Source organism: Struthio camelus, chromosome 2 (genome assembly GCF_040807025.1).
Source record: "Struthio camelus isolate bStrCam1 chromosome 2, bStrCam1.hap1, whole genome shotgun sequence".
NCBI lineage: Eukaryota > Metazoa > Chordata > Aves > Struthioniformes > Struthionidae > Struthio > Struthio camelus.
The window spans coordinates 40884902-40907099 of NC_090943.1; the positions used below are offsets into that span (position 1 = coordinate 40884902).

Here is a 22198-nt window from a genome sequence, read left to right on the forward strand (position 1 = left end):
AGTTCATATCAAAGACTAGGCCTTTATGTCACGATTACATTACAAATACATAATAGGATAGACCAAGATACATATGAGAATTAAATGCATATCTCTGAACTCCAAAGAAAAATGTGATTTTTCCTTTAATACATTTTGAAGCCTCCTTTCGAATCAACATCAAGGAGACTGCACCACAGACACATACTCCAGATCTTACCCCTGTTTGTATATTACACAATTACCCTACCAAAAAACTGTTTTGCTTTGATTTTTATTTCTGGCCCTGTGCTTGCTTCTGCAGATCACAGTGATTCAAAACCTAGTGACCTTGGCTAATTTGTGAAGGTCAATTAACACTTAAGCAAAAGCATTCGAAAATCCCTCTACTGTTAACTTGCCAAAAGTAAAGCCGATGCCATAAAACACACATTAGGATTGGAGGAAAAAAATAAAAAAATAGAGAGAGAGAGCGAACTGATCTCCGTCCTGAGGAAGAGGAGAAGAAGACCAAGAGAAACAGAAGCAGGAAGAAAATGCCCCAAATGCCTAAGTAAGTGGTGAATTGTTTTGTTTTGTTTTTTCCTAGTCCTGGCAGACTTGTGTGGGAATCTAGGAATCAAAGAATACAGGAAAAAATAAAAGCTCTCTATTTGAAGTTGCTCAAAGATTAAAAAAAAAGACCATGCATGCAACAGTGGAGATGAGGTATGAATATAAAAAATGCTTTACCTTTTAGCCATGTGATCAATGTATTTAAAGGTATCAGAGGCCAAAGTATTTTATTATTGTTTAAGCTGCAGCAAAATACAAATGGATCTTCAATTAGAAAACAGAGATTCCTCAAATCCATCTCTATTTCTTCCAGTGACTCCAATGAGAGCAGTAATGCTTTAACAGAGACACACCCTGACCCCACTTCCCCATCACTTTTGGAAACCTAACCTTGAACTTTACTTTCTAAATGACGCTGACATTGTTCTACATGCTGATTTTGCCTCAGCTGAATCAGTAAAACCTTTAGGAACTGTTGGTTAAACTGAGCTATGTTATGAAGTAGCTAAGAATACGCTTGTGCCTCGTAGCTCCGCCAATGCCTTAGAGATCGTCCTTGTGTTGACCAGGTCAAATTCAAAGGTTTCAGCTGCTATAAGGGGACTTGGTAGGGGCAAAAATTCTCTGTAGCAGCTGGGCCGTAATTTGAATCGTTATCTGGAAAACAAAGACATTTATTTCAGGAGCCACTTTTACAAGCAAATCTCCCTGGATGACAAGTCCTTTATTATAACTAGTCACAAGCACACCCACTTTGGGAGTATATAAATGCTCTGAGACTGGTTAGAGCTGCCACTTATTCACATCGTATTTTGCAGTGGTTTAAAAACAAATGAGAGTTTCAAATTACACTAGTTGGATACCGTTTTTATGGGTAGTCAGAGTGGGCTAGAGGTAGACCCTGGAGAGAAAACACTTCAATGGAGGAGGTTGTGGTGAAGCATAATGTACCTTTGCCTTCCCCTCACCTTTTCATTTTTCTCTCAATAAGCAGAATTACTGAGGTCATTACATGCTACAAAGCAGAAAATCAGTTCACCCACACTCTCATATAGGAGCTGGTGCCTATGGGTTTCAATGCACTCCATGAAGGAAAGCAGAGCCCAGCATACCCACTTTATAAGCAAGAAAAGCGCAGCACAGACAATGAAGTGACTTTCCCAAAACCATGCAACAGTTTGGTGATAGAGATGGAAATAGAATCCAAGTCTCATTACCCTATTTGAATACCTTTATCCTGACTGTGATTAAGCAAGCAAAGTGAAATGCAAAGGACAGGAGCTTGCAGTGACCGCTGTTCCTCATTAAGCTGTCCCGTTGTAATCGCCATTGAATTTGGTGCCTGACAACAGCAGCAATGGGAAGGATAAAGAAGCAAAGTACAGCTTGGGGACTCAGAGTAGATAGAAATGAAATAAAATAGCAAAAATGTGGCAACTTAAAGGCTCCCTGGGCTGAATTTCAATGCTGTCTGGGACTTCGGCACACTCCAGAAGGATCTGTCCTCCTTTCAGCTAGGAGGCCGAGAGTTAGAGGGGGGAGAAAAACCCGAACTGCAACATTGTCATTCACTCTAGCTGTATAACCTTGAAGGGAAAAGACACCAAAAGCTTCTTCACAAACCTGAAGACCACCGTCTGAACATAACATTCATAACCATGTTCAGTACTAAACCCGGTGTGCAGCAGTGTTTATATCATGAAAGGCTGAACAAAAGCAAGGAGGGGAATGACAGAATGAAACGTTTTCTGACAAAAGTGAGAGAGTAGGAGAGATCTTACATGCTTTGTTCGTGTGGCACATCCTCCTCCTCTTTTTGCTGTCTTTGGCAGTCCAGTTGAAGTGCTTGAAGCTGTTCTTTTAGCCCCAGTTGAACCGCTACCTAGTTCTTTTCACAGGAAACTTGGAAATGCCTAGATTTCACAAGAAAAAGAAAAACAAGATTTTCCACGTAATTCCATCATGAAAAAACTACTGACAGGGTTAATATTTTTTCATTTAAACGCTTAGGCAAAGCACTTGCCAATATGTAATTCAGTCTTATGGCACCATCTGCAGAAATGGTGATTGATTTTGAAATTATCTTTATTCTGAATTCTTTCTTATTGTTCAAAACTAACTATGTCTTGCCAAACAGAAAACAAAAAGTACGTTACTTTAGGTGCATAATATACAAGGTGCTGATGGGGCCATATATTAAAATTATATGCATATGACTGGCTCTCTCTCCTAAGACAACTAGACACAGTGCAGTCATCTTTTCCAGTGGGTTGGTGGTATCATTAATCCAGGCAACAATAACCGATGCTGACCTAAACTTGTTTTTTAAGCTCTAAGCTATAGCCATGAATTCCTCTTATTAACTTCCCCCTTTCAGTCTCTATGTTTTTTGTTCCAAAAGACCAAGCCAGTCTCTAAGACATTTGTTCAAGGTAATAAAGCCATTGGCTGGCACAACTTAAGAACTAAGTCCTGCATTCTTATGAATTCTGTAATTCATTTGCAAGGACAAGAGCAGTCACGAAGCAGTAACTTAGCTCAAAATAGGTATGCAAATGTTGGCAGTACTGGATCACTGAGCCACTTGCTAGAGAATCATTTATATCTGCTTAAGCAAAACAGGGTTTACAGGAATTCAGACTGCTTTCTTAAATGTCTATTAGTATCTAGCCAGGACAAATTTCATTTCTTAACGAAAAGGGTCAAGTTCTGCAATCCTCACTCCAAGAAATTAATGTGAATTTTGATTGGCTAAAAATGATAGCATTAAATCAAGAATGAGTGTGGTCACATAATCAAACAAGTCTCCAAAATAAATGTCAAGATCACGTTAAAAGCAGAAGAGTTATCTCAGGTACTTGCAGGCGGGAATGTAGCCCTCCCTGCATTAATACCAGAGCACGTAGGAGCCATTCCAGGTGAACAAGCTTTCTACAGAACTTGAATCAGAAAGCTTCGTCAAAGTGATGATTTTTTCTTCCTGAAAAGGCAATAGATGCCGTTCTGAAGCACCAAGTGTTGCAGTCAGTATGATGTAACACACTTGTCTGGCTGTGATCAGCTTTCAGAGATTTGAAGCCCATGTGCTACCAACAAAAAGCTGTACCACAGAAAATATTTAATCATGTTGAAGCATTTTCCCTATACAAGATTGTGTCTGGCTTTGAATCTTTTCCAACAGTGGTGTGAACTAGCAATAAACCCACTTGAAATAGCGGAGATTTAGCAGCATAAAACTGCAGTCTCTCTGCTTCTGATGGACTCATCTGTCAAAACAGAGGTCACCTCCCTTTGTCTGTCACTCCTGGGACCAACACAAATCTGTACTTGCTCTTGAGATGGAGCCTACAACTTTACTGGCTGAATCACTAATCAGATGATCAGAAAATTACGGATGTGGGTAGACGGCTACAGAAGAGACAGGCCAGACGTCAACAGCTTTGGAGCAAGTACCCCTTTATATAAATATTTTCCATAAAACTATCCTTCCCAAGCCTTCATTTTCACTCTCATGATATGGCATTCTACATAAATATCTCAGCAGGACCTGATTTTAACATGTTGGTGTCAGACTAGATAGAAAGTGGGAATGAGAAACACAACCAAAGCAATCTGAGGCTTTGTACTTTATTGTGCATTTGAACTTAATGATGAAAAATCTGCTACAGATTTTAGCATCAGTAAAGTAAAAGTATACCTAAATAACCAAACTGCTAAGAAAAAAGTAAATGTCGGTATATACCTGTCTTAAATGGAAGCATTTCAAAAAATGTTCTTTTTTGTAGGCATACTCCTTTGGTAGTTTAATTGTTTATGTAAACTGTTTACATATCGGTGTGGTTTTGCTTCTCTCTCAATATTTTTTCTGCAGCATAGATGTATCTGTATGAAATCTATGCATCACATAAAAACTAAAGCTGGAACATATGTGCCTGATAAACAGCCTGTTACAATCTTATTGTATTTCAAGATCGCTCCACTTGGATTTACAATTTGTTTTATGCTCTTTTGAAAATGTTTCAGTAAAACTGGGATTAATTTAATACACATTTTATCAAAATTGTTTGCAGTAAGGTATGACAAAATTACAAAGTACATACTGAAGCGCTGAGCTGCCTATAGGGTTTAGGGCAACCAAAAATAAAGCATATCGAACTATGATTTCCACAGATTTCCTGAATTCCTGGCCCCAGTAACCCTGTCTCAGATCAAGGTTAGCGTGAAAGGTCTTTTATACAATTCAGCCTTTCCTTAGACAATCTGATAGGTAGATCATTAAATTATTTCCATGCAGCCACTGTGTTCAAACAATAAAATTCTCAGTCCAGCTCGTTTTGTAAATATGCCATAGCTGTGCAAGGGCTCTCTGAGCTCATGTGATTGGATTGATGGCCCTCACTGGTCAAAAGAAAGGAAAATTATCCTCTGGGATTTTTTCCATCTGGTTTACATTGCTGTTCAAACTCTATGGATCAAAGAAAAAACATTTTCTCTTTCACTGGGTTATCTAACATGAGCCAAAATATTTTTGGGTCTGTTCAGTGGAAAAGCAAGAGAGCACCACTTTATGAAAACTGCCCCTATTTTTATTACTTTCAAGCCACTTTTAAAAGTCGTAACACGCAATAATAGGCATAGGCACCAGCCATAAGAGTGCAAACACAGGGAGGTGAACAATGAAATCATTGCTTAGTTTTTATTTTGTCCTTAGGAAAAATCTGTGGTACCCATTTCTAGAGAGATGCTTGCAAGGTTAGAGGCAAACATAAGCAACTTTTTGCCTACACAAATCAATAGCAGAGTTATCAAATCCTTCTAGCAGTTGTAAGGCTATCCAGCCTTTCGGGCTTAGGCTGAAATGCAGCAGCGCAGAGGAACCAGTTCAGTTGGATGTGCAGAGCTTTGACCTGGAGCCTTCAAAGGCAGACATGCTCTGCTCTCTTCCCCCTTTAAGCACTTTCTTCTCTTCTTTCTTAGCTTATGTATCCTTATGCCAACAGCTCATCTTCATCATAAGTTCTGACATTCACTTCTCATTAGCTGCTGCCTAACCATGCTGCCCGGTTAGCAGAGCTGGGGTAGAAACAGGAAAAAAAAAAGAGCCTTTTAAAGGAGAGAAACCAAAGAAAATATGGTGCACAAGGAACATGGACTATTGAAGGACCCTTTGGCATCCTGAACTTTCCAGGAATGCAACATACAACTAGAAAAGTTTTGACAGGAAAATGTTCCCCTCACAACATGGTATAGACTTATAAAAAACAAAAAAGCACTAAGTCACTATATTTTCATATCTATCATTTTTTTCTATCTCTAGGGCATTAGAAATGCATTTCACAGCTACAACTTCACAAATAGCCTTTGTCAAACTATGCTACAGAAAAAAGAAGAACGTCAGTTGAGTTGTCTAACGCTTTATTCTGGACCCTTTGAAGTCTTTTAGTCGAGTTAGTATTTTAATGGGGATCAGAGATCCAAAACGTTTTTAAACTTGCTGTATTTAAACTTAGAAGAAACATAAAGATTCATCAGACACACAGAACGCACTCATCAGACTACATCAGATCTTGGTGGGAAGACCCACAGACAGCAGGTAATACAGGCAATTGGTGTGCTGCTCTACTGAGTCTATGAACACACCAACCTTGCCACAAGTAAGGAGTGCACATGGGAGCAAACACAGATACGCAAAGTGTCCAGCCTTTGGAAAAAAAATGCTATATTTGCGAGAAAAAGAGCACTTTTACATTAATCTGAGAAAAGGAAGAGACTATACCTAAGAGCAGCCCAAAGCACATACATTCTGAATAAAAAAAAATTCAGCAATGGCAAGGAAAATTTATTTGAGTTCAAGAGCTAGCTACCTCCACCGACTGGAATATTATGTTGGACTCAGATGAGATTTTTGTTACAAACTGGACATGACTACACAGATTAAGGTAACATCTGAGTCTAAAATAAAGATTTTGAAGAGAAAATTGAGTCATGTGGAATACAGATGGGTAAACTTTCAAGCATACGCAGGGCAGATTATTCCTATCACCGTGTGCAATGTGTGAGATATAAAGAGAAAGCAAAATCTGGAGCAAAAGTTTGTTACTGTCTGAGGAAACAGAATATCTGTTCTTTGGTTGAAAATGTATCAGAGCTGAGGTTTCATTTAAAGACTTTATACTGTGCAGGAACAGAAAATGTTGAAAATGGAAAATATTTCTGTAAAGAAAAAGAGTGCTCCTCTGCATGAAAGCTACCATGCTGTAATTGTGGGCTGCCATCGAGAGGGTGGGCCAGCTCCTTCCTCATCCCCCTTTGGGGTCAGAGTCTCCTCCATCCTCTCCTGCATTAGTCAAGCTGTACGGGTGAGTCTGTCCCGGTTGCTCATCTTGTAGAGAGCTCCTCCTTGCTGTCCCGGGGCAGTTTGGGGCTGAATCGGTTCATTGAACCAATTCCTACCTTGGCCTGCCATTTCCCAGTCATTCGCTCCAACCATGCTGAGCACAACAGGGAACGGAGGGCAAGCACGACTGCCTCTTTCGGCAGCCTACAGTTAGACCGAGTTAGACATGATGTAAAACTGCAAGCAAGTAGAGAAGTATCATAGATGCTCCATTACTGTTTGTTTTTTTTTTTTAAACTAAGAAGACTTCATACCCTGGGAATTATAGTCAAGCTGTCTTATGGAAAAGAGTGTCAATGCTGTTAAAATGACATTTTGAAACCCTGATAAATTAAGTTTGCCTAGCTAGAGCATATTAACGTGCAGGGCGACACACTTGGGACTATCACCTGTTGAAATCCTCCACAGTAAAAAACTTAGAAATAGGCCACTAATGCTAAAAGCAAGGGTATTCTAAATTCTTACTATGAGAAGGTGAGACAAAAAATTAAAGTGTAACAGGCATAGGCCTGTACACATATATAGTACCAAAAACAGTCCCAGAGGCATCTGTCTCTAACACAGCTGCTTTTGTGAGTTGATTGCTAGGGTCTTCAATACAATTCAGAGCTCTGAGCTTTAACCTCTGAACGGCCCCAGTTTTAGCTTCCGAAAAGTATGATGGGAATTGGAGCAGCTTTTGGGAGCAAAATAATTAAGGGCTTAAGTCAGAGAGGTTTTGCAGAACAAAAGCCCACTTAAAACAGGTGAGATTAAGATGGAAGTCAGTGTGGCATTGAAGGCTTCAGATGAGTAACAAACACAGAGCCAGCATTTAATCTCCGTGTGTTAGCGAGAGGAGCAGAGAAGCATATTGTGAGAGGCCTCAGGCTTTTGCAAGTCCCAAAGCATGCACATATTATCTTATTACTTACTAAAAAGAAAAGAAAATCAAATCAAAAGCAACAAGGAATCTAGAGAGAAAGGGCAAGTCACTGGCAACAGGAGCACGGGCTAATTTCTACAGGAACTCCACAAGTCCCAGCTGAGAGACGGAGTGAGCCAAAGGAGGAAAAAATATATCTAAGAAAGGGAGCAAGGCTTCAGGGAATGAAGGTGAAACTCAGAAAATCTAGCACACCCCTTCAGTGTTTTCCAAATGAGCATAATCACAATCACTTTGGTGTGTGATGTTTCTTTCAGATCTGGAAAGAATAGGATCTGGTAAGTAAAGTGAAATGGAGCTCCTCACAAAGTGCAGGATTTGGAGAACTCCAGGATTTAGAATCACTGATAATACATTTAATGTAACCTCTTTCGTTGCTTATGTAACAGCAAGAAACAGATTAAACTTTAATGTACTCATTAGCCATGCATATGATTAAAACAAAAATCTTTCAGCTGATTATGAATTGTTTACAGAGACTTTTAATTACCTGATATATCAGTTTGAGACATGCCAGCAACTATGTAGCCTGTTTCCTGGCTGGATGGGCACAGCTTACAGTCGGAAAGGATGGCTTAGGCAGCTTGATTCTGTAGCAGAAAGTTGGCTTGTAAAGGGAGGCAGAAGATTAGAAAGAATTAGAAATTTTAGACATGTAAACTTTTCTTGTGAGGGCAGTTTACATTGCCCAATATGTTCTTTTCTAAAAAATCAGCCTTATTGGCTAGAAGCCCAATTTTCTTATCACATTCATGGACAACAGTTGTGAGCAGAGAAATTAGACATAGAAAATGAGGAGCAGTCCTCGTTGAATTTTATATCACTGGTGATATGAGGAAGAATCAAAAAGCATCCTATTCCATGAAATAAATATCACTGCCAACTTATTGCAAATACTGTGTGGACAAGATCCTCAGCAGATGTGTGACTATATAGTGTTACGGACTTAGGTAGTAACAAGATGACTTACTCTGGGTAGAGCAAAGTCTTGAGTCTTTACTGTTAGCAATATTTACTTCTGTGGGTTTGCAGCGATAATGCTCAGATTGCTGAACCCTTTCCAGATAGCAAAACAAGGGGCTAAGGATGTTGTTTTTTAAGTAAAATGAATGTTTGCCCTCCAAAAATAGAAGTGTTGTGTAGAATACAAGCTTGCTTCCTGTTTTGGCTACCAGGAACATCTTATTCTTCTCCAACCCCTCACTCCCTAGTTTTCCTCTCCACCGACTCACAGGACAGAAAGGAGCGCAGAATACCGATGCCCCTACAGAAGCTCTACATACGGCTGGCAAAGGATGCATTCCTGCATAGCCGGACGGGCAGCCCGCCTGCTGAGATAACGTTCTGTTTTCTCCTGTGGAGGAATTAAATCTGGCATATTCAGTGGTTGTTAGCAAGCACATATGGCGTCCCTGCCCCAGAGAAAGAGTTTTTTGTGGCATTACACTGCCCGTCTTCAGATGGCCCCGACCCCCTGGTAACTTAGGCAAACTGCTCCGGCAGCGGCCACCACGGTGTCTCGGCAGATGGGCTCACATGTTGTCATCCACGCAGCCATGTGGGCTCACACCGCAGGTGACCAGACCAACGAGCCGCTCCACCGGAGAGGCCGGATTTGTGACTAAGGGGAAAAGGCTGCTTTCACTTCTTCAAAGCTGAAGGAGGAGGAGGAAAGAGCTATTTTTAGAGCTGACAATTGCTGCGTGGGAGAAGTGTCACTGTCACCCGCGGTGCCGTGGCACAGAGCGGGTCTCTGTGAGGGGGAGCGATATGACCCTGTTCGAAGAGGGTTTTCCATTTATTCCCTTGGCTACCCACCTGATTACAGCGAGACTCTGTGCATGAGCAGGGGGCCGTTTTGTGGCTTCAGAGAAGAAAGGGCTGCCAGGAGCTCAGCATTTCCACCTCCAAAGCGGGCTCAAGGGAATGCCTTCCCCTAACGGCTGCGGGAACTGGCCGCGTGAGCATGCCCGGACTGCTGGAGATTTTGTGTTTTATAAGAGCTCAAGTGGCCCCTGCACTGAGGCAATTTCAGCCATCCAGACCAAGAGAGAAGGTTATTTTTGTGAATCGTTAAAAGCTGTGCATGGGTTGGAGTTTGCAGTTTTCGCCTGTACCCGGCTGCTGCTCAGCACAGTGAGGTAATCCCTATCCTTGCTAGGTTAGGCACGTTCTCCCAAACCATAGAGCAGTCCTGGCACCAGCACAGTTTAATGCATACCTACACAGGCCAGATGTTTGCATTTTATGGCCGATGATAATAAAGGCATGAGGCCCACTGACTGCAAGCAATAGTACTTGAGTATCTCCAACCAGATTTGTGGAGGGTGTCTTCAGCAGACATTCGAGATGCTTGTGGTAGTTTTCTGTTGGGTTCTGAAGACAAAAACTTTTCCTCAGAGGATCTATTGATCAATCCCAAATAGCTATTTTGTTCTTCCACCTTAAGATGACCTCCATATCTTGCTGAAGAAAGAGGGATTTTTCCCTTTGGAAAAATTCAATAGAGGCAGTTAACCTCAGCCACATGTATCTACATTACTAATATATTTTTACTACATTATTGAAACCTGGTGGATTAGAAAGTCTGCTGCATAAACTACAGTTTGCAATTCTTTGCCAGAGGCTCAAGAGGATACTAATTTTAACTAATCATCATCCAATCTCATCCTTATTGGCTATACTCATTTTCAAGGGATAAATTCCCCACAGCTCTCAGGGTTCTAGTTTCTGTGGTTTTTCTTTTTTAAAAACAGAATTACATGATTACATAATGCAGAAACACTTTCAACTCATTACTATTATTAAAAAGCAAATAAAAATCTCAAGTTTAATTTACTCAGAGTCAGTGCTTTGGGAAAGAGCCTAGTAACGGAAAAGCGATGCAAGAAAATCCCCTTTGGGCCTTAGAGCATGACTCAAAAACCACGGGAAATTATTCCCAATGTAAAGTGACACCTGCTGCCCTCCAACACCTCCCTGTTATACAGCGGTCGCAGGCAAGTCCGGCAGCAAGTTCAGGATCACCTCAGTGAGCGGGGCCAAGCAGAGAAACCACAGCAGGAAAAAAGCCCATGAAAACTCCTCCAGTCAACGGACCATGCGGTGGTACCTTGAGACTCTCATTTCACTCCAGTGTTTGGATCTAAAGAGCAGCCCTGCTGAAAACAGAATAAAACCACCAGCAAAGCTAATACCTTAAAAGAAGGAAGAGATTTACACCAACCTGAATGGGGAGTTCTGATTCCTCCTTCCCACAGGACAGACTCTTAACTTGCTTGATGAAAAATGTGGTTTGCCAAGATCCTTTGGCCATGTAGACGTTATGCTCGAACACCCTGCACATGCAATTTCTATGGCGCGAGCTGTATGTGCTACCAGGGGTGGGATTCACGAAGGTGAACCAATATATTAACCAGTTCATCACCTCCATTTTCAGCACAACCTTGGATTGCTTTCTTGTTCTTTTCTATATTATACATGATCGTGCATGTATAGCATGCATGTATATTATACATGCTCATGCATGATCATAGGATTTCTCGACTATAAAGAGTTGTTTTGCTATTTTTTTTTAAGGTATATGGGAGAAATTTCGAGAAGCTATTGCTTTTTGAAGTTCTTTCCTAGCTCATGAAAATGAAGCAGGAAAAAAGGAAGGAAAGAAGGAAGGAAGGAAAGAAGGAAGGAAGGAAAGAAGGAAGGAAGGAAAGAAGGAAGGAAGGAAAGAAGGAAGGAAGGAAAGAAGGAAGGAAGGAAAGAAGGAAGGAAGGAAAGAAGGAAGGAAGGAAAGAAGGAAGGAAGGAAAGAAGGAAGGAAAGAAGGAAGGAAGGAAGGAATAAATCAGCTACAGTAACCTCCTCCTCCAGCTATTTTCAGATCCTCCATAATACGGAAGAGGTTAGCGTGGCTCTAGACTATCTGAAAAAAAAGTACCTGTTAGCCAGTCTGAATTATAAACTGAAGGTATTTTAGATACAATACAGTTGATGAGTGGTTGTATATCCAAAAAGATGATTTTGTCAAGGATTTTTCAGCTAAAATAATTCCCACTATATGAAACCTCCCTCCTTTTTTTCTTTTATCCGTGGGAAAACAGAAAAGAAAAAGCTTACAGGTAGGCCAACTTAAATCCTACGTCTCTGAACTGTTGAATCAAACTGTTTTTTCTATTTTGAAGCTGGGGGAGCTGCAGTTTCAGGCAGTAGTTCCCCTTTCACTCCAATGCATTTTACTGAATTGCTGGTATATATTTCCCAAAAAAAACAGTGGGATTTCTTCTGTGGTCAGATCAAGACTGTGTATCATGGGGATTTTGATCATAGGTTAGCATAAGAAATGCAGTTCAGCCAAGGAGCAATACTCAGAGAGAACTGAAGCATGAGATTGTTAAACTACAAATCCCAGAAGGCGCCACAACAGCAGCAGGGACATGTGCCGATTTTAACCTGAACTAGAACAAAATATTTCAACTCTCTGAAAGATCCTATTTTAAAATATTCTGATTGGCAACAACAAAAAAAATCATGTAAATTAACACTTTCCTTTCTAGTCTATGAAATAGAATTTCAGGCATTTCGCTGTAAATGAGGACATTTTTTCTTTTGAAATCATCTAGATTCTCCAATGGACAGACAGTCCAGTTCTCAGTGAGCTCTAATAAGGGCATTTCACCTCTCCCTGCCTGGACGAAGTGGTCGGATGATACCACCACATAGCTGGGAAGCTATTTTCTAGAGCAGCTGGACACCTCAGTTTACGTCATTTCAGGAAAAATGCACCTCTTATCCTGCTAGGCAGGATTCAGTATTCACATACTGAATACTAGCAGTATGGCATTTAAAAGCAGAAACAGAACAAATTTTAAGGAATAATGAAAAGAAGTCATAGAAGGCACAGAACACAATAACTGTAAACCAGCTACACCAGTAAAAAGCTGAATTCCCACTGCTCAGAGAAGTTCTCTACTGAGGTTAAAACCAAGATCCTTACAGCTGCAGCCGAGAAAGAGCTGACACCACAGTGAGTCACAGTTTCCATGTCCTTAGCACACGCTGGCTAGCCACCCAAGCAACACGGCAACAGAATCCTAATTCTGTTAGGAAAAAGGCCGCTAAAAGAAGAGTTGTACAATAATCAAAATGGGCAGAGCGGGAATGCCTGGGCTTAGTTAACTCCTTGGTAGGGTGAATTTCACAGTCTGCCACTGAGACTGTCGTACTGTCCTCTGCATGGTCCTTAGCCAGTTCTTTGAAACCAAGAACTGACAATTATTCTTCCTGGCAGGAGCTTTGGTTGTGATGACTGCATGCATGGGAAAGATGTCATCAGAAGTCGTCAAACACAAGATATTTGCATCCTTACGAACCAGGAGACTGCGTCTGATCTCAGATTTCCTGCCGCAACAGAAACGAGTGCAGAGCAGTAATACGGCTGACCATCTCCATAGGACTGGCCTACAAACAGAATTTCGGTATCTCAAGTTTCAAATCAGCTGAATTTACAGGATCATTAGGCTCAGTCTTTTACTTTAATTTCAATATAAAGTAGGCACAAAAGCTTCCAGCCTGGAGGCACTCTGACAAGTGCACAGCATGCAATGGTCTGGCTGAGCCAACACAAGAGTTGATTACTGGGGTTAGAAAACAGAAAGGGGCAAACTGACCAGCCACAGATGGAAGGAAAGGGGAGAAGGTTTTTGGACTTATTTCTTTTTGGGAGATACTGAGCAGGCACAAGCCACAAAGGTGTCCAGTTTGATTCTCAAGAAGAGCAGTAATAAAACTCCACAGATGAGCATGAAACAGGATTTCCTTCTCTTCTACAAAGCCTTTCTCCTCTCCACTATCTCCTTCATTTTAACCAAATGTAGCCTGAATAAAATTCTTTTGTGACCTGAATTGGATGAGAAGTTGAGACAGAGGTAGATATTCATATGACCTAACTTCTGAGACCTACCATAACTCTTCAAGGTTCTCTGCATATGTATGAGAGGGAGAGACAGAGGAACCTCCATAGGGTGTCAGTATACCTAAATAAAGCTCCTCCTATAAATCACCTTCTCAATAATTGAGAAACCGTCTCTGTCTCTCTCCACTAATAATGCTAAGGAGTCTAGTTCCTGACTTAGGACCATAATCAGTGCCAGAAGTTTGATGCTGTTAGTGATACCAGGTTGTCTCTTCTCTTTGTAGTGTTAGAGCTGTAGGGAAGACTGTTCTCTGATCTTCCCTAAGGGTCTCTCTCTGTTGCCAAACAGGAGAAAACACAGTTCTCATCTAGTTAGTGAAGGGATGCCAAGACATAGGTACCAGATACGCACACAGCAAACAACAGTTCTACAATGAAAGACAAGCTAAATATCAGTAAACATCACAGCCTTTTTCGCAGGGAATGACTCACTAAAAACAGCTTATAGGACCATACAAGCACAGGAACAGTTCTGTGAGTGACCACTGATACTATCCCCTAGCTGGGATAATGTGTTGCCACTATGATACTAAAGCACTCAACATAAGGATAACAGTTAGCAATATACACACAAATAAAACAAAACCATCCTACCTTCTGCTAGAGGATCTATCACACTGCACCAGATGGTTGGCTGGCTGACAAGAGGTAGCCCATCTCAAACAGGCAAGATACTATAAGAAGAGGCAAAATCTGTAATAGCTTTTACTAGGCCAGTCTGATGCAGTGGGTGAGCTTTCTGGGTATGCATGCCCCTCTCCAGGTCTGAAATGGAAACAGCAAGTACCAGGCTAAGTACATACAGGAACAGTCAGGCTGAGCTACCTCTGCACTGTCTTACTGTTTATATGACGCTCCCTGATGAAAATTTCAGCCAAGAACCGATGGCAAAGTCAGACTGGTGTGTGTCACCTGTGGAGGTGGTACCTGCCCCTGCTTGCGCAGCTGTGGTTAGAGTGGGACCGTGTCTATATCTGTGAAGATAGTAGAAAGAAGTGAGCCAGTCAGTAGTGTTTAAGCCTAAAACAAAAGATAAAAGCCAAACAGAAACGGACTTCTCAAAACTTTTCTCTTTTGAACTGCCTTCCTCCTCAGGAGGAACAAAAGTTTTATCCTGACAACTGCGATGAGTGAAAAGCTCTGAAATACCTTTGTTGTTAAAATCTCTTATGTTAGAAAACCAGCTAATCTTTTTTCCCAGTTTTAGCCTACTTAGCCCTAAAATATTTAAACATAGGAGAAGAAAAAGGAAAAAGAAAAATAAGGTGGGGGGCTTTAAACTCCAGGAACATTTTTTTCTGCAGTGAACTCAGAGTGACTGAGGTTCCCAACAAAAGTTCAGCACGTAATATTTTCCACTGCTTACGGTTCCCTTCTGAACTTCCATTTTGTGGGAAAACACTTGGATCATTGCTGACCTGTCTCTGGAAAAGGCTCGCTGTGTATTTTGGTTTGGCTTCCTTCCATTTCTACTCCTCTAAGTCTGTTCCCCATTTCAACATCTCTTATTGCCACGTTCCCAAACATGTTACACAAGCCTAAAGAAGCAATTTATAGCAATATTCTTCAGCTGTGACCATACAAGCACTTTTCCCTTCTAACAAACCATTTTCTCCTAGGAGCCATAGTTATGTGGTTGCTTGCTCACTTGTTTACAGCATTTCACTAGATGTGATATTTAAGCAGGCAGATGACTTAAAGCAGTATAAGTCTGTGAAAGTCGGTTCTCTGCAGCAGCTTCCAGAGCAAAACCTGGGGCTGGAAATATTCTGTGAAGACCTTCCCAAAAGTGCTTGGAAGAGTGCTATATATGAATGTGTAACCTTCCTAGACCCAACCAAATTGTGCCAAACGCGCATACATAGATATTACTGCTTTGAGGTTTACTGCCTGAGGCAGCACCATCCCAGATGAGAATCTGCAAGCACTCCAGGAATGTAACCCATCTCCAAGTATAGGGCACTTTTGTAATACCAACAAATACAAGGCTATAAAAAAAGCCTTGTATATAACTTACCCTGAGACCAGAGTTACTCACAAACCACAAGTAGCACAAAGGCAGTCTCACCAAGTATACTGAAATTCACAATTTTTGCCTGAACTTGAAACCCCTATTCTGTTCAACTTTGACTTCTATGGGATACAGGCTGTCAGTTTGCCAGATCAGGGACCATGGTTTTCAGTATCTTTTGTCACAGAATTACATCAAGTTCAATGTTAACTTCTCTGGAAAAAAAAGGACTCCTATTATGCAAACTCAAAAACTAAGCCACAGCTAAGCCCTAATTTTTTGTCTGCTTCTCTACAGAATAAGAGCTTCTGATTCATAATATGAAGTGGATTTTGCTGACTCTCAGTTGCTCTTTTTACCCTTCCCTACACCCCTATAACAGAGCTGGCCAGGTGGAGTTTCTACCTGCTGCAGTTTACAGCCTGACACATTAGTGTGAACTAAAACGACTGACTGTTTAGGTTAATACATTCATTATAAGCTGCAGCTCCCAGTCAGATCTACTTCTGCTTAGCTCTGCCTGCAGCAGTGATAAGGACCTCAGGGAAAAAAAATGCAGCAGGAGTTAGGGCGATAATTGTTTAATCCATCTCCCTGAATTCCACCTCCAAGTCAATCCAAAAGCAGTCTGTAGCACTACCTTGCTCTACCACGACCACACTCATCCTGAGCCAATATAACCTAACGCCAAGGTTAAGTGAAAAACTGGGACCGCACGCAACTCAGCCTCTCACAGAAACAAGGAAGAAGTCTAGAAAGACCCTGTGGGTGCGGGTCGGGGAGCACAGCCACAGGCAGAGCAGGGAGCTGCAGGTGCAGCAGTTGCAGCTGGGGCCTGGCTGACACCCACCTGAAGGTAAAGCACGGCTGCTAAAAGCAACTCGCCCAGCCTCACCTATGACCACACAAGAAAATGGCCTCACAGACAGGAAAGGACATTTTTCCATGTAAGACTACCTGAGCGATCCAACACAGTTGGCACTAGCTTCAGTTGCAAGCAGATTTTAGACTTCTTTGCCTCCAAGCGGTGAGCTCTGCAATCTGCCAAGTAATAACAGCATATGTCACCGCAGACAGGTCTTCATTAGAAAGGAATAGTCAGAAGACGTAGGCAGAAAAAACCATCCTAGTCACTGGTGCCATACGATTACCGATAATAACCTCAGCCTGTGAATGTGGGTACAGAATAACACCCACATACCTGCATCTGAAGTGACAGATACCATCCTCACCATACGTCCTACCAAGATCACTGATGGCTCTGGCTGACTCCAGTCACTTCTCATTTTCATTTTATAACAGGTTGTCTCTGGTTATATGTAGTTACTGTGTGCTGTTTAACCAGGGATCATCAGGGATACGCATGCACGGACAGGGCTTAGCACAAGGCATCCTCATTAGCTCAAGGGAGCTCACTGAGTGCTGAGCAGAGGAAGCAGTTGGCTTTCTTGTAGTGCACCACAGGCTCTGTATACTTGAGCTTGTTTGGCCTGGCACTCTTTTTATTTGGCCTCCGAGCATGGATATGACCTCTTCATCTACTATCTCTTTCAGAAGTAAAGCATCAAGAAAAAGGTTTTTTTTAAACCTACAATGGTAAAACTGAGGAGGGGTGATGGTGCACAGGGCAGGAACAGGAGCAAGAAGCTGGGGGCAGTGAGGAGCAGGGACATCATAAGCTGCACCCCTCAAAGCTGAGACGACCTGTGTTATCCACCTCCAGTTTCTAAATGTCAGCGCTAATGAGTGGGCTCTTTCTTCTCTCTCTGTGAGTTTTCCATTTCTTCCCAGGGCAGAACTGATGACTAAGTAGGTAGCAACAAGGGAATGAGTAGGCAAACTACGGGACATGTATTTGTCGAAAAGATTGGACAGAAAATTCCCACATCTTCTACAAGGATTGCAGTTGTTATAGAATCACAAAAGAGAACTGGGCTATAAAGGCACAGTAAACTTCCTCCTACTGTCCAAACTGGGGAGGGGCAGAAGGGTCGACAGGAGAAAAATACAAGATGAAGGCCAGAACCATAAGCTATCAGGAGCCTTTGGGACAGAAGAAAAATAGGTTTGAGCAGTCCTCTGTGAACTTTCTGGGAAATAAGAGAGTTAATGGAAAACTGCCATACGCAGACTCAATATAAAGACTTATAGATGACCTGTGCCCACATAGTATGATCCATCAAGTTGCTATCTTCCCTCAACAACAGAGACTTGGACTTTCCCTGTAAAGAAGAATGTTTTACCCATGTTCAAGCTGAAATACAGTATAGCATGACATGCCAGGACCTTAGTAGATGTATCATGGAAATACCAGGGATGAAATTGGGAACATCTTGCCTGAGTTTCCTCCTGCAGGAAATTTTAACTTGTCAGTACTAAAGCAAATTCAGGGAAGATGCATTGCCCAGTGTCTCTAAAGCACTTTGAGGAAAGAAAAAGCTGAAATAAAGCCTTAACAAAACTGCCTGGACTGACTTTCACCAGCCCAAGGAGAAGAGATCAGAGTGTCTCCAGGGCTGGATGTCTCCAGCCACAAGAAAGGGACAGGCCTGGGCTGGCACAAGTGCTGAAGAAGAGGTCTGGAGCGTCCTATGTGCAGTTTTCACCATTGTTGTAAAAGAAGGAAGGGTAAAGATGTCCCTTGCTCTGGGCAACTACAGAACAAAAGAAAGGGGGGGAGAAAGCCCTCGTTAGAAGCCATACAGTGCTGAAGGTACGGTGAAACACAGCTGAGACTCAAAATCCATGCTTGCTAGGATCATCTAGGTATCATCTCTGATCGCCTTCGCAACCACCAAGACCTTTCACTCACCACCTCAGGCTCAGGAGCATTCCAGCGTCCATTCGGCCTGCAAGAGTTCCACAGCGCAGACTCCCAAGGAACCTGGGGCTTCATGATGCTGCAGGACCCCCAGCAGCTGTCCCCATGCGTGAACATCCATTGGGGCTCTGATGGGGCACGGGGAGGAACCTTGGAGCTGCTCAGCGCCATTCTCCAATTCTATAATTATTTTCTTTTCTGCATCACATCCAGGAAAAGGCTACCCTCTGGCCTAGCTGGGAGGAAAGTGCCACTGTACCAGCCTTTCTGTGTCTGAAGGCCAGCGTGAATGACATGCATGCTTTGCAAACAATAATACCTTTTACCATGAGAAACTGGTGTCCCAGCACGCAAGGCAAAAACCATTCCTCTTTCAAATTACTCGTTCCCTCTCAAAGAAAAGTTAATGAATCAGAATAAAATATTGGAAACCACTAGACCTGTCTGCTCAGGGTTTGCCTCAGCAGCACATGAGACCTTTGCCACTGCACTCAGTAGACACAGGGTCTAGCTTCACAGGAGCAACTTGCGCCTGGAGTAGGGCATACTTAGCAGCTCAGAAAAACAGGCTCGTCCAGGAGATGAGCTACCTACAGCATAAGACCAAGGTCCATCTACGAGACAAACAAGACTATGGTGGTCAGGCAGGGGCTGGGGGCCCCCAGGCAGGGTCAGGGGGTTAACCCAGGTGACCAGGGCCAGAGAGGCCTCCCAGTTCCCCACCAGCCTTGCCTCAAACACTGGACCACACTGGCCAGCAGTGCCTGCAGGCGTTTTTCTTCCTCTCCTCCTTCTTCTTCCTCTTCCTTTTCTTCCTTTTCCTCTTCTTATTCCTCTTCCTCTTCTTCTTCTTCCTCTTCTTCCTTTTCCTCCTCTTCTTCTTCTTCTTCTTCTCCTTCTTCTTCTCCTTCTTCTTCTTCTATTTTCCTCCCCCTGTGTGGAAATCAAAGCAGCTTCTCATTAAAAAGAGGAAACAAGGCTGAGAAACAGTCAGGGTTTTGGTTTTGTCTTTGGCTGTGGTGATGACACAGCAAGGGTATTGCAGCTTTTTGTTCTGCTCCAAAACATTTCCCAAACAGTTAGACCTCTTGCCACTGTGAAGCTATTCAGTATGCACCTCCTCTGATGAGCAGTCCCAGTCTAACCATGGCAGTCAAGTAAAAAATAGCATTTTGATTGTCCATGCTTACATTTTCCCTCTTCAGCAGAGCAAATATTTTATTTCCACTGGATTTTCCAACCACTCTTCTCCCATCCATTACAGATGTAAAGAGGATAGTTAGTTCGTATCTTTCCTGAGGCCATCGAATTGAGAAACCCAGTGTCCAGATTCTGAAGAAATTTGCTTGGTTGCTCTGGAAAGCAGGGGGGGAAATATGCAATGATCAGTTCTATTTATTGTGACATTCATGAGTTTGTGAGACTAATAACATTATTCTGGCCCCAAATCCCCAGCTCTTTTTGAGATGTTTGACTTAAACCTGAGTACCTCTATATAATAGCTTCTTTTCAACCAAGCGAACTCATAGCTCTGGGGAAAGGGGAGGGGGGTTCAAAATACTCTACATCCTTAGGCAATAAACTAAAGACAAGAAGAAGGTTTTTGCTTTTCAGATAAGCCAGTCCTGTGAGAGTTCCCCTCTCTTCTACCTTAAGTGCATTAAGAAGAATGGGAGAAAAGCAGAAGTTCCCCAAAGCCATATGGATAATACAGTCCCAAAATAACAGGCTCCAGCCCTCATGCAGCCCCAGGGAATGAACAGGTCTATGTTTTCTTCCGCAGGGCTCTGAATTCAGATGCTGAGGAGCCCTCAAGTCACTCTCCCACTGAACCTCTGCCACAGCAGCCTTCCACCATCACTGTCCAGGACCAACAGAAATACTACAGATCTGTGAACAGATCAAAGTATTTTAACTTGACTTTGCACTTATTTGTGGGCTATGTGATGCCTACTTTAATCTGGATTTTAACTTCCAGAAAATATTTTTGACTCATGAAAATTACCCACACTGAAAAAATAATAGTCCAGGGAGGATAGGATGGAGTTCGTCGTCATTTATGTCATGGAAGTTTGCTAGATGTCGGGCCACTTCCTAGCTGACAGTTTTGCACTGTGCCTGTTTACAGAAGAAAGAGGAAACCAAGCAATAACAGTGAGGATTTTGTTAACACCTTTCCTTAGGACCTTTGCCAATTAGGTAGCCCAAGCAATGCCTGTATGAAGAAATCGTTAGCTCTCTGGTATTGTATTATCTGCATCTTAGTAGTTACATTTTCCTTGGGCATTTAGGAGCTGCAATATGTTTACTGTTTGGAAAAGATCAAATCCATGGTAATTATCCAAACCTATGCAAGCTAGAATTTTATTCTGAAGTGAATTAATAATTACCAGCTTGTTTTCCAGCAAGTTAGAAGCTGGAGAGCTACATGCCATATCCCAAGGGCACTAGAAACCATGAAGCACTGGAGGATCACAAAGTGAGAAAAATTATTTGACAGACTAATGTTTGAAGTTAATAGCAGATAACAAAGTAACATTATGGGGCTTATGACACTGCAGAAAATCAACAAAATACAAAAATCCTATGGCATTGTTTTTAATCCAACCTCCCCTTTCTTTTTATGTAATCAGGGAGTATTTGTCTCAGCTGGGTTAAGAGAAGTCCCAGATGAAGTCTGCTTCCTTTTCCTCTGAAATATATTGTTCCTTTTTCTTCACTTCATGTTGCCAAGCTCAGTTTTGTGCTAAGATGAAACACAAGTAGCTAAAGTGTTGTTTGAGGATCACTAAGGGATGTGAAGACAGCCGCTTTTGCTGCAGAAATGCAGCATTCAAAAAGACTTCACTAGCTAAGAATTAGTGTCGATATTTTGTACTGCTTGTATTACCAGCTCACAGACTCAGTACTTTATAACCCGACCAGGTGTGTATAATGGGAAACTGGGACACTGCTGATTTCAGCTTAATTCACGTCCAGATGCAGCAAGTTATTATCACCTGTGCCCAAAGAGGGGCAGTTGAACCCAGTAGGCACTTCCCTAACAGTGAAAAAGCAACAGGTTAAAAAGATAAGAATAGCTATACTAGGTCAGACTGAAGGTCCATCCAGCTCAGTATCCTCTTTCAGACAGTAACCAGCAAGAGATGTCAGGCTGTACAAACAGGCCAAGCACACAGCAATGCTCTGCCAGAACACGCTCCCAGCACTCAGTGCCTTAGGGACTCCTTCAACCAAAGGAGTATGCCTCTGTTTGCTAGCAGCCACGGACATTTTCTTCTTCCTATTAACTTGTCTGGCTGCTTTTTGAACCTGGGTGAAATTTTCTCCCCCACAGCGCTCTGAGCACTCTGTGGCAAAGTCTGCCAGAGATTAACCATGGAAGAAAATTCCTCTGCCTATTTCTTTTGAACCTTTTATTTCACTTAGCATCATATTAGAAGAATTAGAGGAAATGGTGAATAACTGTTCCCTATCTATTATCTCTGCTACTCCTTATTTGATAGATGTCTGTCATATTCCTCCCTTCTAGTCATTTCT

The 22198-nt window shown here is 42.1% G+C and overlaps 1 long non-coding RNA gene across 1 annotated transcript; it reads right to left on the reverse strand.

Moving 5' to 3' along the window:
- Positions 1-744: 744 nt before the first annotated feature.
- LOC104145076 (uncharacterized) lies at positions 745-19384 on the reverse strand. Its single transcript, XR_011139669.1, has 3 exons — positions 8347-19384; positions 2316-2447; positions 745-1191 (listed from the first exon to the last, which is right to left on the reverse strand). It is a non-coding gene; the product is annotated as an uncharacterized lncRNA (long non-coding RNA).
- Positions 19385-22198: the final 2814 nt, after the last annotated feature.